This window comes from Mobula birostris, chromosome 11, assembly GCF_030028105.1.
Source record: "Mobula birostris isolate sMobBir1 chromosome 11, sMobBir1.hap1, whole genome shotgun sequence".
In the NCBI taxonomy this organism is placed as follows: domain Eukaryota; kingdom Metazoa; phylum Chordata; class Chondrichthyes; order Myliobatiformes; family Myliobatidae; genus Mobula; species Mobula birostris.
Genome location: NC_092380.1, coordinates 45,593,126 through 45,613,213, shown reverse-complemented (window position 1 = coordinate 45,613,213; position 20,088 = coordinate 45,593,126).

Below are 20,088 nucleotides of genomic sequence, written 5' to 3'. Positions count from 1 at the left end.
CAGTAGAGGAGGCCGTGGATAGACATGTCAGAATGGGAATGGGATGTGGAATTAAAATGTGTGGCCACTGGGAGATCCTGCTTTCTCTGGCGGACAGAGCGTAGATGTTCAGCAAAGCGGTCTCCCAGTCTGCATCGGGTCTCGCCAATATATAGAAGGCCACATCCAGAGCACCAGACGCAGTATATCACCCCAGCCGACTCACAGGTGAAGTGTCGCCTCACCTGGAAGGACTGTTTGGGGCCCTGAATGGTGGTAAGGGAGGAAGTGTAAGGGCATGTGTAGCACTTGTTCCACTTACAAGGGTAAGTGCCAGGAGGTAAATCAGTGGGGAGGGATGGGGGGACGAATGGACAAGGGAGTCGCGTAGGGAGCGATCCCTGCGGAAAGCAGAGAGATGGGGGGAGGAAAAGATGTGCTTAGTGGTGGGATCCCGTTGGAAGTGGCGGAAGTTACGGAGAATAATATGTTGGACCCGAAGGCTGGTGGGGTGGTAGGTGAGCACCAGGGGAACCCTATTCCTAGTGGGGTGGCGGGAGGATGGAGAGAGAGCAGATGTGCGTGAAATGAGGGAGATGCGTTTGAGAGCAGAGTTGATAGTGGAGGAAGGGAAGCCCCTTTCTTTAAAAAAGGAGGACATCTCCCTCGTCCTGGAATGAAAAGCCTCATCCTGAGAGCAGATGCGGCGGAGACGGAGGAATTGCGAGAAGGGGATGGCATTTTTGCAAGAAACAGGGTGAGAAGAGGAATAGTCCAGATAGCTGTGAGAGTCAGTAGGCTTATAGTAGACATCAGTGGATAAGCTGTCTCCAGAGACCCTGATGTGTGTTGCTTGAATTTCTAGCATCTGTAGAATTCCTGTTGTTAGAATAAAATAGGTTAGGTTTGCACTGGTGTAAATCGGTGGTTGATGCACAGACCAGATGGGCCAAAAGGCCTGCTTCACTCTATACTGCTGAAGGAAATTAGTAAACCCAATGAAGTTTTAATGGTAGCTTCATGGTCACCATCTGCGAGACCAATTTTTGTAAAATGCCGGATCGATTCACTTAATTTGAATTCTCCGGATGTTTTTGTGGATTTGAACTCATGTCAAATGAGTGTGCTCTTTGAGACTTTTGGATTTCCAATCCAGAAATTTAACCTCACCACTCCACCTCCCAATCACCCCCATGAAAGCACAAGATACTGGGGTCTAAGCAACACACACAACACGCTGGAGGAACTCAGCAGGTCGGGCAGCATCCGTGGAAATGATCGGTCAATGTTTTGGGCTGGAACCCTTCGTCAGGACTGAAGAGGGAGGGGGCAGAGGCCCTATAAAGAAGGTGGGGGGGAGGGTGGGAAGGAGAAGGCTGGTAGGTTCCAGGTGAAAAACCAATTTTCCCCTATTCCTTCTTCACCTTTCCTGCCTATCACCTCCCTGCTTCCCCTCCCCAACCCCTTTATCTTTCCCCTTACTGTTTTTTCACCTGGAACCTACCAGCTTTCTCCTTCCCACCCTCCCCCCACCTTCTTTATAGGGCCTCTGCCCCCTCCCCCTACAGTCCTGACGAAGGGTTCTGGCCCGAAACATTGACTGATCTTCTCCACGGATGCAGCCCGACCTGCTAACAAAACCAAAACAGTAAAATAGATAGAATTGACTTAAATGAACATTAATATCACAAATCTGCAGATGCCCGAAATTTGAAATAAAGTTCCTACGAAGGGTTTTTGACCTGAACGTTAATTGTGTTTGCCTTTTGACAGACTCTGCCTGACTTGCTAAGTGTTTACTGTATTTTCTATATCGATTTAAATTATTTGCCTTTGTTAATATTGTTTAATACTGGAGAGGCATATTACACCGTAATTGTATTTTATTGCAGAATGGAGAAATGTTTACCTTTTGTACTATTAAAACTGAAATGTATTAATTTTTAAAGATGCTTTTCATCACTGCAGGAGATAATGTAAGGCCAAGATAAAACGCAATTGTTTGCTATAAGGTTGAGCATCAAAAGTTATTTTTGATAAGATTATGTCTTGGAGGAGAAGGAGAGACATAAAGTAACAAGGAGGTACAGTATAAAAAGCTATGGTGCTTCTCCCTAGAACATTTGGCTGGCTAAAAACCAATATGGATTGCAGTTAATTGGGCAGCCGCCTATTTGGGACAACTCTTAAAGAATAGAAACTAATTGAGAAAAGAGCTTGGATTTCTTTTGTTTATTTGGGACACTATGCCACTTAAATTGGGACAGAAGATCGTTGGTGAACAGTTTCTAACTAGCGTCAGTCGTGTGTACTTGTGCGGCCGTTCAACTCTTCACCGTGCTTAGAGCGAGCAGTTTTTAAACAGGGTCAGTTGTGTGTGTTTGTGTTCAAAAAGCAGTGATTTTACCACTGATCGTTGGTGAGAAATAAGCATTAAGACAATTCAGAACCGTTTTGCTCACTGTGGTTTCAAGCATTCAGGCTTGGAGATGCCAGAAATGGCCATTAGACATTACCGAGTGAACAGTTTTAAAATAGCATCAGTTTCTTGTGCTTATGTTATGTTATCCATTTGGACTGACAGACATCAATACAAGTTGTAGCGATTTTTAATCATTTTGATTTTTATTTTGTCTTTATACAGAAAGGCAATGAAGGTAGTCTATTATTTGTAGTCAAGGTAGTCAGTGAAAGCAGAGTTTAAGGGTTGGCATAACATTGTGGGCCGAAGGGCCTGTACTGTGCTGTACTATTCTACGTTCTATAATTTGCACTTGGTCTCTGCACTGATTTTCTTCATTTACGGTTAATCAGAAAAAACATGGTAGTGATGATTCTTCTGTGAATTACTATTAGGAACTAATACACAGTTGTAATAATGTAGTAATATTGATAGTGTACTAATTTGTTCTGTATTTTATTTAAATACATGTAATTTCTTACTCGGTTAAATTGCAACTTGTCTTTATTGTGCTTTTTAACTATTTCCATGAAACTTCAGCTAATTGGGGCAGCTGCTTAACTGGGTTAAACTGCTCCCGCTGTTTGTCAATTAATTGGAATCCACTGCTCATGGGATGGTCTCACATCCAGTAGGAAGAAGAGCTTGAGATAAAAGGGCATAAAATGGGGGTATGTTTTCTCTGAGTCAGATAGAAGAAATCTATTGTTACCTTTGAGGCTCAGTCTTAAGAAGCCATTTTCAAAGATACCAACATTTAGAAGGTTTTGCTCAATGTTTAACAGGCTCTGTGTGGCTGGTTAGAATACACATTTCATTATTGATAAGTGAGTACTGCCTCTAGGTGTATGTATCTGCTTGAGTAAGTGACTTCTCCAGCAGTGTGAGAATGAGTGTGCTATACAGACATTTCTGATTTGACAAAAACTATGTGACTCTGTTGCTCTCGAATGTTTGAGTGATCATGGGAGTATGTAGTTTAGAATCCCATGCCACATTTTAACATTTACCAGGATACTGTATGGACTAGAGAACCTGTCTTGTGAGAAAAGGTTGAGTGAGCTCGGGCTTTTTTCTTTGGAGCAATGGAAGATGAGAGATGATGTGATAGAGATGTATAACATTATGAGAGGCATGGGTGAGTAGACAGCCAGCACCTTTCTTCCGGTGCAGCAATGTCTACTAGCAGAGGACATCTGTTTCAGGTGAGTGGTGGAAAGTTCAGGGGAGATGTCAGAGGTAAATTTTATTTTATACAGAGTGGTTTACACTCTCGGGGGCAGTGGTGAAGGTTGGTACAATTGGGACATTTAAGATACACACACCAGTACTTATAGAGGGAGAAGAAATGGTAAGAGTGAGCAATTTCAATTGACTGGTTGTCAATATTCCAGGCCCATATTAATGCAGCTACAAAGAAGACACGACAGTGGCTTTATTCCATTAGGAGTTTAAGGACATTTGATATGTCACCAAAGACACTCGCATATTCCTACAGATGTATCATTGCAAGCTTTCTAACTGGTTGCATCTCGTCCGGTATGGTGGGGGGGGGGGCACTACGGAACAGGATCAAAATAAGCTGCAGAGAGTTGTAAACAGTCAGCTCCATCATGGCCATCAGCCTCCATAGTATTCTCTGGCTATCCATCCCATAGGACAGGGATCCCCAACCTTTTTTGCCACATGGACCGGTTTATTATTGACAATATTCTTGTGGACGGGCTGGGGGGGGGAGGTAGGGTTGCCAACGGACAAGAGTAGCAGTCAAATACGTTGTGCTTACCCTGAAAAAGACTACCATGACCATGAAGCCTTGCGTGGGCACCTGTGTGCGCAAGCGTGTACGTGCCGATTTTTTTCTACTAATCGTTTTTGGCGATTCTGTTCGGGGGGGTGTTAATCACGACTGGAATATAGGTGATTAGTGGCTAATACACTCAATTTCATTTCTAAAAGGGTTTATCTAACGAATTTAATATTAAACACACAGTGCATATTTTCCTCGCATGAATATAGTGATAAATCAATTATCAGGGGAGGACAGGGGAGCTTGAAGTAAGTATTGAACGAACAGTAGAAGTGGTAGAGGCAGGTTCGATATTACCATTTATAGAAAAATTGGATAGGTATATGGACAGGAAAGGAATGGAGGGTTATGGGCTGAGTGCAGGTCGGTGGGACTAGGTGAGAATAGCGTTCGGCATGGACTAGAAGGGTCGAGATCGCCTATTTCCGTGCTGTAATTGTTATATGGTTATATAAGTCATTTATAAGTCAATAGCATCATAACATTTTAAGTAACGTTTGGATATTAAACACAGAGCACATATTTTCCCCGTAGGAACATATAAAATCATTACAACACACCAGTATCGCTGAATCAGTGGGAGCCCTGGGTTGAATACTTGTTCCCTGCAATGAGACGGTCCCATCGAGGGGGTGATGGGAGACAGCGATACTCGAACGGGGTTCCTTATGTCCAGTCTATTCCGCAATTCATCGCAGAGATATGTTGGAAATGGAAGCAACGTTTTCAGTGCTTTCGTGGCTATCTCAGGATATTTAGCCTTGACTTTGATCCAGAATGCTGGCAGAGATGTTATGTCAAACATACTTTTCAGCCCGCCATCACTTGCAAGCTCAAGAAGTTGATCTTCTTCCTACATTGCTACAATTAATAAGGACGTATGGGAGCCTGAATGACTTCTTTATTTTTTATTTTTACACTACTTACTTATCTTAACTATTTAATATATATATATCATCATCATCATCATCATCAGGTGCCATGCCCAGTTTGAGCTTTGACTGCCATGGCCCACACACTCTTGTTTCGAGTCAAGTGGATCAATTCATTGGTATTCATTTCTAGTTCTCTGGCTGCTGTCTGCATCATCATTTGTCTTTGTCTTTCTCTTGCTTTCTTCCCTTCAATCTTTCCCATAATTACCATGCATTCTAACTCCTCTTTCCTAATCACATGTCCAATGAAGTCACATTGCCTTTTCATGATCTCATACATTATTTCTCTTTTTGTGTTTGCTCTGTTCATGACATCCTCATTAGATATTTATTTCGTCCATGATATTCTTTGTATCCTCCTCAAAAACCACGTCCCTGCTGCTACAATTCGTTTCCTCATGTTACTAGATATTGTCCAACATTCTGAGCCATATAACATAACTGGATAAACATAACATTTCAGTACTCTGAGACGGGGTGTCATGCCTAGTTTAGTGTTGGTCAGTATACTCTTCATTCTCGTAAAGGTGTCTTTTGCCATCCCTATTCTTCTTTTGATGTCCATGTCGCACCTGCCATCTGATTTCACCCAGCTTCCTAAGTAGCAAAAGTTCTGTACTTGTTTTATGTCTTTCCCGTTTATTCTCAGCCTGCAGATAGGATTCTCCTTCTTTTTGGATATGACCATACATTCTGTCTTTTTGTAATTGATAGATAGACCCATTTTTGCACTTTTTTCAACAATTATATCAATTAAGTTTTGTAGTTCTTCCTCCGTACTTGCAATTAACACAGTGTCATCTGCATATCTGAAATTATTGATGTTTTCACCGCCAACTTTGGTTCCCAAGATGTCTCTTATTTTTTGTAATATTGTTTCACTGTAGACATTAAATAAATCAGGGGAGAAAACACACCCTTGTCTAATGCCTCTCTTGATTTTCATAAACTGACTCACTTCTCCATCTATTCTTACAGCGGCAGTTTGTTCCCAGTACAGATTTCTGATTAGGCGGAGGTCTTTCGAATCTAGATCTAGAGTTTTCTGTAATATTTCAAATAACTTATTGTGCTTCACTTTATCAAATGCTTTTGTGTAGTCGATAAATATATATATACTTACTGTAAATCAGAGTTTTTTCTCTATTATTATGTATTGTATTGTACTGCTGCTGCAAAGTTAACAAATTTCACACCGTATACTGGCGATATTAAAGCTGATTCTGATTCTGAGGTAGGCACACGGATGTAAGAAAATTGGAGGGTTATGGGCTGTGTAGGTGGGGAGGGTTAGATTGATCATGAAGTAGGTTTATACAAGTTGGGACAAAATTAGGGGTCGAAGAACTTGTACTGCTATGTGTTCTATGTTCTATCAGAGAGGTGGGTAACCAAGAGCCAGCTGGGGATTGTGAGGGGCACAGTGGTGCTGCAGGCAGGACTACTGTCTCAGACTCCAGTGAGCCAGGTTCAATGCCAACCTCCGATGCTGTCTGCACGGAGTTTACACATTCCCCCCGTCACTATGTGTTTCAGCGGGTGTTTCATTTCCCTCCTGCTACTCTGAAACTTAGGGGATAGACTGGTTAGTTCCCCATAGCGTAGCTGGATGGTGAGGGACTGCAGTGGAACCTAACAGGCATGTGAAATGGAGTAGGTTACTGGGATCTGAGTGGGGGAATATAATTCATGACTTTGGTCTGAGATCTGGCAGAGGCGGGACAGACGGAATAGCCTCCTGCTGAGTAAATGCAGTAGATATTAATCAGTCACCTGCCAGTTAAAAATGTAAGTGGTTGAAGGACATTTCACAGAGCAACCTGAGACATCGGTGGTACACAGAGAACCACTATGTCCTGATCTTAGAGGCTCAGAGTGAATTGTTTCATGAAGGAGTTACATGGTAAAGGCCACACGTATATCAAGATAGACCAGAACCACAGGCATATCGAGGTAGACACAGGACCTCAGGCTTACCGAGATAGACATGTGACCACAGGCATATTGAGATAGACATGGAATCACAGGCATATCGTGATAGACACAGGACCACAGGCTTATCGAGATAGACACAGGACCTCAGGCTTATCGAGATAGACATGTGACCACATGCATATCGAGATAGACACGGAACCACAGGCATATCGAGATAGACACGGAACCACAGGTATATCGTGATAGACACGGAACTACAGGCATATCGAGATAGACACGGAACCACAGGCATATCGAGATAGACACGGAACCACAGGTATATCGTGATAGACACGGAACTACAGGCATATCGAGATAGACACGGAACCACAGGCATATCGAGATAGACGCAGGACCACAGGCTTATTGAGGTAGACATGTGACCACATGCATATCGAGATAGACAGGAGACCACAGGTATATTGTGATAGACGTAGGACCACAGGCATATTGAGATAGACACGGAATCACAGGCATATCGTGATAGACACAGGACCACAGGCATATTGAGATAGACACTGGATCACAGGAGAACAAAATCCAGTAATTTAATGATATGGTTATTGGCCAACAGTCAATCATAGTTTGATCAGAAATACCTCAAGTTCAAGGAGAGAGGAAACATCCTGAAACTGACAACGAAAGGATACTATTGATTTGATAAAAATATACATAGCTGCATGATTTTTATCAAATCAAAAATATCTCCATTTTCCTTTTCTGTGCTCCCCCGCCTCTGTCGCACCTGCCCAGGATGAAGCTTTCCTTACCAAAACATCAGAGACGTCTTCTTCTTCAAAGAAGAGGGTTTCCCTTCCTCCGCCATTGATGCTGCCCTCACCTGCATCTCCTCCATTTCCAGGATATCCACCCTCACCCCACCTTCTCACTACCTTAACAGTGATGGAGTTCCTCCTGTCCTTACCTACCATCCCATGAGTCTCACATACAGCACATCATTCTCCACAACCTCTGTGAACTTCAACACGATCCTACCACCCAGCACATCCTTACCTCCTCTGCACTCTCTGCTTTCCACCAGGGATTGCTCTCTTTGTGATTCTCTTAGCCAGTCATCCCTCCCCACTGATATGATATCCCTACTGACAATTATCCCTGCAAGTGGAAGAAGTATTACACCTGCCCATTCTTCTCCTTCCTCACAGCCCCAAACAGTCCATCCAGGTGAGGCCACACTTCACTTTTGACTCTGTCAGTGTCATCTACTGTATCCAGTGCTCCTGGTGCAGCCTCTTCTGCATAGGTGAGACCCATATAGATTGGGGACCGCTTTGTTGAGCACCTTGGCTCGATCCACAAAAAGCAGGATTTCCTGGTGACCATCCATTTTAATTCCACTGCCCATTCCCGTTCTGACTTTTCAGTCCATGGTCTCCTCTACTGACTCAATGGGGCCACACTCAGGTTAAAGGAGCAACACTCCATATTCTGCCTGGGTAATCTCCAACCTGATAGCATGAACATCGATTTCTTGAACTTCCAGTAATTGCCAGCTTCACCCCCCTCCGCCATTCCCCATTCTCTATTTGTGTTCCCTTCTCTCACCTTATCTCCTTACCTGCCCATCACCTCCCACTGGTGCTGCTCACCCTTTCCTTTCTTCCATGGTCTTCTCTCCTCTCCTATCAGAGTCCCTGTTCTCCAGCCCCGTATCTCCTTCACCAGTCAAAATCCCAGCTCTTTGCTTCACGCCCTCCCCTCTCTCAGTTGCACCTATCACCTACCACCTTGCAACTCTTCCTCCCCTCCCCTCCACACTCTTACACTGACCTCTCCTCCTTCATCCCAGCTCTGATGAAGGGGCTTGGCCCAAATCAGTGACTCTTTACTCTTTTCCATCAATGCTGCCTGGCCTGCTGAGTTCCTCCAGCATCTTGTGTATTACCTCACCTATCACCTACTAATTGGTACTCCTTCACCTTCCCATAACCTTTCTATGCTGTTGTTTTCCAACTCATTTTCCAGTCCTGAGAAAGGGTGTCAGCCGGAAAACGCCAGCTCTTTATTCCTCTCCGTAGATGCTGCAGGACCTGATGAACTTCGCCATCATTTTGTGTGTTTTACTCTGGATATCTGACATCTGCAGAATCTCTTGTATTTAGAAATGTCTCCATAAGGAATTCATATCGGGAGCAGTTTCTCAAACTTCTCTGTGGTTTACTGACAGTGTTCCCTACTGTGCATTGTCGGTCTGACTGGGCAGACTGCCTGGCAATGTTTAGGGGGTATGTTCATGCCCAGGTAAATACTGCGAGGGAACACGCGCTGTCCACAGTGACCACTGAGGCGTTCCGGGACCATTGGGCTCGGTGGGGGCGGGGGCGTGGGGGAGGTTAGCACCATCATTGACAGAGATGGAAATACTTCAGCTTAATTTTGTTTGTTTAGTAGTTAGTAACTGGTTTGTATATATTGTAGCAGTGAACTTGTAATAAAGATATTTTATATGGGAAAAAAAACAGTGCATTGTTGGTATTCCCTGCAGTGCATTGTCAGTGTTCCCTCTGCTGTATATTGTCAGTGTTCCTGTTTTGCTTTGTTCTGATCACCAGGGTTGCCAGGATCTTCCAGTTTCCAACACTCCTCCTCCCCTGATTATTTTCACTCTGTCTTGTTTTAATCATCAGTACACCTGTGCCTTGTTTTGTTTCTCTGTTTAAGTTCCCTCTGTTTGTTTGTCTTTTTTTACAAAACTATAAAAGTTTATTTGCATCACATATACACAAGGTACAGACATTCAATATTTACAAGACACTCAGATTACACTATGGTTACTACTGTCTATAAAACAGTCAATACCCCGGGGGGCCCACTGCTTCTGGAACTCCCCCATTGCGACTGAATTGAATTGACTTTATTACTTACCTCCTTCAAACACGAGGAGTAAAATGTTTGTTACGTCTCTGTTCGAATGTGCAATTATAGTAATTTATAATAAATAGTATGTACAACAGGATAGTCAATATAACACAGAAATACAGTAGCATCTTCATGAATTAATCAGTCTGATGGCCTGGTGGAAGAAGCTGTCCCGGAGCCTCCTGGCTTTTATGCTGTGGTACCGTTTCCCGGATGGTAACAGCTGGAACAGTTTGTGGTTGGGATGACTCGGGTCCCCAGTGATCCTTTGGGCCCTTCTTACACACCCGTCTTTATAAATGTCCTGAATAGTGGGAAGTTCACATCTACAGAGTCGCTGGGCTATCCGCACCACTCTCTGCAGGTACCTGTGATTAAGAGAAGTACAGTTCCCATACCAGGCAGTGATGCAGCCAGTCAGGATGCTCTCAATTGTGCCCCTATCAAAAGTTCTTAGAATTTGGGGGCCCATACCAAACTTCCTCAACCATCTGAGGTGAAAGAGGTGCTGTTGTACACGTGGCCAAGTGGTTAAAGCGTTCGTCTAGTGATTGGAAGGTCACTAGTTTGAGCCTCAGCTGTGGCAGCGTGTTTGTGTCCTTGAGCGAGGCACCTAACCACACATTGCTCTAGTGTCTGTGTGAGGAGTGGTGCCCCACACGGACTTCCAACTTGCGCCTTGTAAAGCATAAAAATGCCCGACACAGGCCTCTCATGGTCTGAGTCGATGTTCCCCTCCCCCACCACACAGCCAGTATGTACAGACCATGTGAGATCCTTGGTGCTATTTATGTTGTGGAACTTAAAGCTCTTCACCCTCTCAACCCCAGATCCACTGATGTCAATGGGAGTTAACCTGTCTCCATTCCTCCTGTAGTACACAACCAGCTCCTTTGTTTTTGCGATATCGAGGGAGAGGTTGTTTTCTTGACACCGCCATGTTAGGGTGATGACTTCTGCACTGCATGCTCCCTCTTTGAGGGCAGCGGGGTACGGACATACCCTCGGAAAAGGGGCAGGTGGTCAGCCAGGACAGCGCCCTCCACGTTCCACTCCCTAGACAATGAATGGCCATCTTGGCCAGGCCCAGGACCAAGCCCACCAGGAGACCCTCCTCATGACCTGCCCCCTTCTGAACTGGGTGCCCGTAAATGAGGAGTGTGGGACTGAAATGCAACCAGAACCGCAACAGCAGCCCCTTCAGAAACTCAAACGGGCTGCAACCTCTGACATTCCGTTGAAGCATGGTGCACTGCCTCCTCCCGCCCATAGAATGGACAGGTGGACAGGGTGTCAGTGAACCTGCTCAAGAACCTGCTGTACGGGACTGCCTAATGCAACACCTTCCATCCCAGTTCCCCAGTGTAAAGGGGAAGCACCCTCAAACCCTGCCTCTCATACAACCTCCCACCTTAAATTCCTTCATATACGTGTCTAGTAGTCTCTTAAATTTCACTAGTGTATCTGCCTCCACCACTGACTCAGGCAGTGCATTCCACGCACCAACCACTCTCTGAATAAAAAACCTTCCTCTAATATCACCCTTGAACTTCCTAACCCTTACCTTAAAGCCATATCCTCTTCTATTGAGCAGTGATGTCCTGGGGAAGGGGTGCTGGCTATCCACTCTATCTATTCCTCTTATTATCTTGTACACCTCTATCATGTCTCCTCTCATCCTCCTTCTCTCCAAAGAGTAAAGCCCTAGCTCCCTTAATCTCTGATCATAATGCATATGTAAGGGGTTTCTTTTTTTATATGTCGCTGCGTAGTCTAATTAAAATGGTTTCTTTGTTATGTTATAATTGAAAGGGCTTCTTTGTTATGTTAACTGCTGAGAAAGTCCTCCCGCTAGCAGTTTGTTTGGATCACGTTACTGATAAGAAGGTGTTATGAACCAATTGGGATAGTTGTTATGCTTTTGTTGTGTCTGTAAGGTATGGTATGCGCGGGGTTTTGGGAGAGAGGGACAGAGGATGGACCAGGTGCCGTGAGTCCGCTATCGGGGTCGGGCCCCAAGCAGGAGTCCGAGGTCCGGGGTAAGGAGAGGAGACAGAGACGGACTCTTGTGGATCATCTGGTCGACCACCATTGTTTGTCCCAGGCGGCCGGTCGAGGTGGTCCGAGGGGTCGCAGGGTGAAGAAGAAGGGTCCTGAGCTCCAACTGTTTGTGCACGAAGAGATTGAACTTTGATAAGTGTGGCGCCTTTTATTTGCCTTTTATATTTTATTCTCTTTTAATTATATAGTTCCAGTAATATCTATAAACTGTAAATCATTTAATCGTATCTGGTGTATTGTCTTGCTATTTGGCGGGGTGGAGTACATCACACATCATCCACACAAACTAACTACACAGTTTGGCGGGGCCGAGGGCTGTTTCCCTAGACAACAGTGGCCGAGCAACCCTGAGGTTGGCCACGGGGGCTACACATACTCTCTAAACCAGGCAATATCCTGGTAAGTCTCCTCTGTACCCTTTCCAATGCTTCCACATCCTTCCTATAGTGAGGCAACCAGAACTGGACACAGTAATCCAAGTGTGGCCTAACCAGAGTTTTATAGAACTGCATCATTACCTCATGACTCTTAAACTCTATCCCTCGACTTATGAAAGCTAACACCCCATAAGCTTTCTTAACTTCCTTATCTACCTGTGAGGCAACTTGCAGGGATCTGTGGACATGTACCCCCAGATCCTTCTGCTGCTCCACACTACCAAGTATCCTGCCATTTACTTTGTACTCTGCCTTGGAGTTTGTCCTTCCAAAGTGTACCACCTCACACTTCTCCGGGTTGAACTCCATCTGCCACTTCTCAGCCCACTTCTGCATCCTATCAATGTTTCTCTGCAATCTTCAACAATCCTCTACACTATCTACAACACCACCAACCTTTGTGTCATCTGCAAACTTCCCAACCCACCTTCTACCCCGACATCCAGGTTGTTAATAAAAATCACGAAAAGTAGAGATCCCAGAACCGATCCTTGTGGGACACCACTAGTCGCAACTCTCCAATTTGAATGTACTCCCTCCACCAGGACCCTCTGCCTTCTGCAGGCAAGCCAATTCTGAATCCACCTGGCCAAACTTCTCTGGATCCTATGCCTTCTGACTTTCTGAATAAGCCTACCATGTGGAACCTAGTCAAACGCCTTACTAAAGTCCATGTCGATCACATCCACTGCACTACCCTCATCTATATGCCTGGTCACCTCCTCGAAGAACTCTATCAGGCTTGTTAGACACGATTTGCCCTTCACAAAGCCATGCTGATTGTCCCTGATCAGACCATGATTCTCTAAATGCCCATAGATCCCATCTCTAAGAATCTTTTCCAACAGCTTTCCCACCACAGATGTAAGACTTACTGGTCTATCATTACCTGGACTATCCCTACTACCTTTTCTGAACAACGGGACAACATTCGCCTCCCTCCAATCCTCTGGTACCATTCCCGTGGACAACGAGGACATAAAGATCCTAGCCAGAGGCTCAGTAATCTCTTCCCTCACCTCATGGAGCAGCCTGGGGAATATTCCGTCAGGCCCCGGGGACTTATCCGTCTAATGTATTTTAACAACTCCAACACCTCCTCTCCCTTAATATCAACATGCTCCAGAACATCAACCTCATTCATATTGTCCTCACCATCATCAAGTTCCCTCTCATTGGTGAATACCGAAAAGAAGTATTCATTGAGGACCTCGCTCACTTCCACAGCCTCCAGGCACATCTTCCCACCTTTATCTCTAATCGGTCCTACCTTCACTCCTGTCATCCTTTTGTTCTTCACATAATTGAAGAATGCCTTGGGGTTTTCCTTTACTCTACTCACCAAGGCCTTCTCATGCCCCCTTCTTGCTCTTCTCAGCCCCTTCTTAAGCCCCTTTCTTGCTACCCTATATTCCTCAAAAGCCCCATCTGATCCTTGCTTCCTGAACCTCATGTATGCTGCCTTCTTCCACCTGACTAGATTTTCCACCTCACTTGTCACCCATGGTTCCTTCACCCTACCATTCTTTATCTTCCTCACCGGGACAAATTTATCCCTAACATCCTGCAAGAGATCTCTAAACATTGACCACATGTCCATAGTACATTTCCCTGCAAAAACATCATCCCAGTTCACACCCGCAAGTTCTAGCCTTATAGCCTCATAATTTGCCCTTCCCCAATTAAAAATTTTCCTGTCCTCTCTGATTCTATCCTTTTCCATGATAATGCTAAAGGCCAGGGAGCGGTGGTCAATGTCCCCCAGATGCTCACCCACTCAGAGATCTGTGACCTGACCCAGTTCGTTACCTAATACTAGATCTAGTATGGCATTCTCCCTAGTCGGCCTGTCAACATGCTGTGACAGGAATCCGTCCTGGACACACTTAACAAACTCTGCCCCGTCTAAACCCTTGGAACTAATCAGGTGCCAATCAATATTAGGGAAGTTAAAGTCACCCATGATAACAACTCTATTATTTTTACACCTTTCCAAAATCTGCCTCCCAATCTGCTCCTCAGCATCTCTGCTGCTATCAGGGGGCCTATAGAATACCCCCAATAGAGTAACTGCTCCCTTCCTGTTCCTGACTCCCACCCATACTGACTCAAAAGAAGATCCTGCTACATTACCCACCCTTTCTGTAGCTGTAATAGTATCCCTGACCAGTAATGCCACCCCTCCTCCCCTTTTACCCCGTCTCTATCCCTTTTAAAGCACTGAAATCCAGGAATATTGAGAATCCATTCCTGCCCTGATGCCAGCCAAGTCTCTGTAATGGCCACTACATCATAATTCCATGTATGTATCCAAGCTCTCAGTTCATCAGCTTTGTTCCTGATGCTTCTTGCATTAAAGTACACACACTTTAGCCCTCCTACCTTACTGTCTTTACACCATTTATTCTGCTTCTCTTTCCTCAAAGCCTCTCTGTATGTTAAATCTGGCTTTACTCCATGCACTTCTTTCACTGTTCTATCGCTCTGGGTCCCATCCCCCTCGCAAATTAGTTTAAACCCTCCCGAATGCAAGGAAGTGAAAGATGTGCAGGGACCCTTACTTTTCATGATCTTTATAAATGACCTGGATGAGGGAGTGGAGGGATGAGTTAGTAAGTTTGCTGATGACACAAAGGTTGGGAGTGTTGTGGATAGTATGGAGGGCTGTCAGAGGTTACAGCGGGACATTGATAGGATGCAAAACTGGGCTGAGAAGTGACAGATGGAGTTCAACCTAGATAAGTGTGAGGTGGTTCATTTTGGTAGGTCAAATATGATGGCAGAATATAGCATTAATGGTAAGACTCTTGGCAGTGTGGCGCATCAGAGGGATCTTGGGGTCCAAGTCCATAGGACGCTCAAAGCAGCTGCTCAGGTTGACTCTGTGGTTAAGAAGGCCTACAGTGTATTGGCCTTCATTAATCGTGGAATTGAATTTAAGAGCTGAGAGGTAATGTTGCAGCTATATAGGACCCTGGTCAGACCCCACTTGGAGTACCGGGCTCATTTCTGGTCGCCTCACTACAGGAAAGATATGGAAGCCATGAAAGGGTGCAGAGGAGATTTACAAGGATGTTGGCTGGATTGGGGAGCATGCCTTACGAAAGCAGGTTGAGTGAACTCGGCCTTTTCTCCTTGGAGCGACAGAGGATGAGAGGTGACCTGATAGAGGTGTATAAGATGATGAGAGGCATTGATCATGTGGATAGCGAGAGGCTTTTTCTCGGGACTGAAATGATTGCCACAAGAGGACACAGGTTTAAGGTGCTGGGGAGTAGGTACAGAGGAAATGTCAGAGCTAAGTCCTTTATGCAGAGGGTGGTGAGTGTGTGGAATGGGCTGCCGGCAACGGTGGTGGAGTCGGATACGATAGGGTCTTTTAAGAGACTTTTGGATAGGTACATGGAGCTTAGAAAAATAGAGGGCTATGGGTAAACTTAGTAATTTCTAAGGTGGGGACATGTTCGGCATAACTCTGTGGTCCAAAGGGCCTGTATTGTGCTGTAGGTTTTCTATGTTTCTATGAGTAGTCTGTACAAGAAATGCTTCAGAGCATTATGGAATGGCATGGTGGACATTCCTGCAAGACGGTTTGCATTATGTGGGACCCTCTCCCTTGTGGTCTTTGCTCAGTCTTGAATGTACCTGCATTGTGTGTAGTGATTCTGCTATCCTATCATGTGCTCTCTACAAACTGATCAACAAGTCACAATTCTTTGTTCAGCTACATCCACGTCTCCGGACTCCTCTGCACTTGGGTTCACATGGCCTAAGCCTCTCCCGGTGGTCCACTGGTTGAAGATTTGGAACATCACCATTACAACCCCGGCTGGCAACTAACCTTGATACAGTTCTCTCTTCAAAGTTCAAAGTATTTTTATTACAAAAGTATGTACATGTACATTTTACAACCTTGAGATTATCTGCTTACAAGCAGCCACAAAGCAAAGAAACACAAAAGAACCCATTAAAAAAAGCTGACCAACACCCAGAGAAAAGAAGAACAAATCATGCAGGCACTAAAAGTAAGCAAATAGCATTTGGAACAGCCTCAGTGCAGTGAAGAGCAGAGTTAACGTCACAGAGCAGTGAGCAGAACTGGGCAAACACCTCGCCTCTGGTCCCAGCACTCTGCCTTTTCAATCCATTTGGCCCAGCGTATAAATCATCCAAACATCGGGCCATTCCTCCCTGTAGGACCCTGGTGCTGTTTCATCGACATGCACTAGGCCTGAACCCCGCTAACACATTTCGGTCCGTACCTGACTGTTCCAAATCCACCCGCTGCTTAGATCAATCCAACCTCACTCTCAGTTTAGGTGGACAGGCCAAATCCACCTCTCCTCCTTCTCTCTGATCCACACGCTCCCACTCCATCTTGAAAATGCCTCAACCTTGCTCGAATTCCTTCTCATACACTCACGCTTTGACCCTCGACTCAGCCCCAACTTCACTTGCCTTTTCCTTGTTTGTCGTGATCGTTTACCTCTTCTCTACCATGTCAGTATTCCCCTCCGGGTTCGGCCCACCCTGCTGTGTCAGTGTTTGCCCTATCTATTGTACTTTGTGATTATTCACTCATTGTTTTGTTCTTTGTCTATGTTCTTTCATCAGGAACTTGCAGAAACGGGTCATATCAGGCATTTTGTAGAATGTCTTTGGAGCCAATCAATAACCATGATATTCTGTTATTGGACTGTGCTGAGATGTAAGAAATATTTCTAAAGAAAGATAAATCTATTTCTGTTTCACATTGAGGAAGGTTCGATTTCTTCACCCACTATAAAACTGCAGTTTATTTACCTGACGGACTGTCATAGTGAGGACATTTTCGACAATCATTTGAAGCCCCTTTACGTATTCACCCACGTACGAAGCAAGTGTTGAAAAGTTTCCAGCAAATGAATTGGTGCTGCTGGAGTATACATCCAGGAGGTATGAATTATTCACCTTTCACAGGAGTATAATAGGGGACTCAATCAATCAGAGACCCCTCACTGAGGCTACTCAAGACCCAGAGCTCTCAGTCAAAACAAAACCACCAAGCAAAATAAAGAATCCACTCCCACAGCCTCTGGAGGATTTGACTTAACCTTCTAAGCAGCAAGGAAGTTCTTACTGACAACAGCAAATGCCATCTGCTTCCCTGGTGAATGAACTGGAGCTTCAGCTCTACGACTGGGATCCATGGCAATCACCCATGTTTGTTGTCTCCAATGTATTTGATGGTGGAGTGAACAGAGAACACAGGAAACTGGCAACTCCGGAATTCTGAGAGAGGCTAAGGTGGAAGGATCAGCAGGATGTTTAGGAGGAAAGTCAAACTCATCTGCTGAGGTCTGCGATGGTTAAGACCACCTCTGCCTCACATTAATGATAACTCTTTAGGAAACAAAAGGTAGATCTACAGCGGTTACTGTGATCTATTGATTATGCATTTGCTTTACATCTTTTAGCACTCACTATGCAGCTTTGCACAAAAAATTAGAGGAACTCAAAGGGTCAGGCAGCATCTCTGGAAGAATGGACAGTGATGTTGTGGGTTGAGATGCTTCAATGCTAAGAAATTTTGTCCAGTGCAAGATACAATAGATAGATAGATACTTTATTGATCCCAAAGGAAATTACAGTGTCACAAGTAGCATTACAAGCGCACACATAAATCTTAGAAGAGAAGTAGAAAGAACAAAAAAATAAGTTACCACAAACAGCCTAACAGGAGGGGGTCATCATTTTCCCAGCTATAGGTTGACTCATGGCCAAGGGTAAGAATGACCTCATATAGTGCTCTATGGAGCAGTGCAGTTGTCTTCGACTATTATTAAGAGTGCTCCTCTGTTCAGCCAAGGTGGCATGCAGGTGAGAAACATTGTCCAGAATTGCCAGGATTTTCCACAGGGTCTTTTGTTCTACCACTGCCCCCAGTGTGTCCAGTTTGACTCCTATAACAGAGCCGGCCTTTCTAATCAGTTTATTGATCCTTTTGGCATCACCCATGTTGATGCCATTGCCCCAGCACACCAGCGCATAGGCAATTGTACTGACGACAACAGACTGTAGAACATGTGAAGGAGGTGCCCACATACTCCAAAGGACCTCAGTCTCCTCAAGAATGTGTTGGTGCTCCCCTCAAGTCAATCATATGGTGTACCCCTGGGTACTTGTAGGTCCTCACCACATCCACGTCCTCACCATCAATAGTAACAGGGAGCACAGCAGGTTTAGTCTTCCTAAAGTCCATCACCATCTCCTTTGTCTGACTGATGTTGAGCTGCAGATGATTCAGCTTGCACCATTTGACAAAGTCCTCCACCAGGGCCCTGTATTCATCCTCACATCCTCTCTTTATACACCCAACTATTGCTGAGTTGTCATGGAATTTCTGCAGATGACATGACTCAGTGTTGTATCTAAAGCCTGAGGTATACAGGGTAAACAGGAAGGGAACCAATACAGTTCCCTGTGGGGCCCCGGTGCTGCATATAGCCATGTCTGACACACAGCTCTGAAGCTGCATAAACTGGTCTGCCAGTCAGGTAGTCCATTATCCAGGATACAATGGAAGTGCCAGCCTTCACTGAACAGAGCTTTTCCCCCAGCAATGAGAGCTGTATGGTATTGAAGGCACTTGAGAAATCAGAAAACGTGGTCCTCCCGGAGCTGTCCAGCTTATCCAAATGGGAGTAGGCTCTGTTCAGCAGGTATTTGACAGCATCGTCGACTCCAATATTCTCCTGGTAGGCAAACTATGGGGGATCGAGGGCTGATCTGACCAGGGGTCGGAGGTGAGCCAGGACCAACCTCTCTAGAGTCTTCATGATGTGTGAGGGCAATATGAGAGCAGCATACAGTCAGGCAGTATCAGTCAATCACCTGTACAGGGGATACAATAGATTACAGAAACATTGAACTCCAACCATGCAATCAGGGAGTATCAGTCACTCACCTGTACAGGGGATACAATGGATTACAGAAACATTGATACAGTCAGGGAGTATCAGTCAATACCCTGTACAGGGAATACAATGGATTACAGAAACACTGATACAGTCAGGGAGTATCAGTCACTCATCTGTACAGGGGATACAATGGATTACAGAAACACTGATACAATCAGGGAGTATCAGTCAATACCCTGTACAGGGAATACAATGGATTACAGAAACACTGATACAGTCAGGGAGTATCAGTCAATACCCTGTACAGGGAATAAAATGGATTACAGAAACACTGATACAGTCAGGGAGTATCAGTCACTCATCTGTACAGGGAATACAATGGATTACAGAAACACTGATACAGTCAGGGAGTATCAGTCAATACCCTGTACAGGGAATACAATGGATTACAGAAACACTGATACAGTCAGGGAGTATCAGTCACTCATCTGTACAGGGGATACAATGGATTACAGAAACATTGATGAACTCCAACCATACCGTGGACTTTGCACAATGGAGACAGGAGATCATCAATGGCTTAAGCTCCGCTGGGAGCTAAGGACCCAAGAACAATACAGCCAGAGAGCAGGAGGAGAGTCCGGAGTTAAGT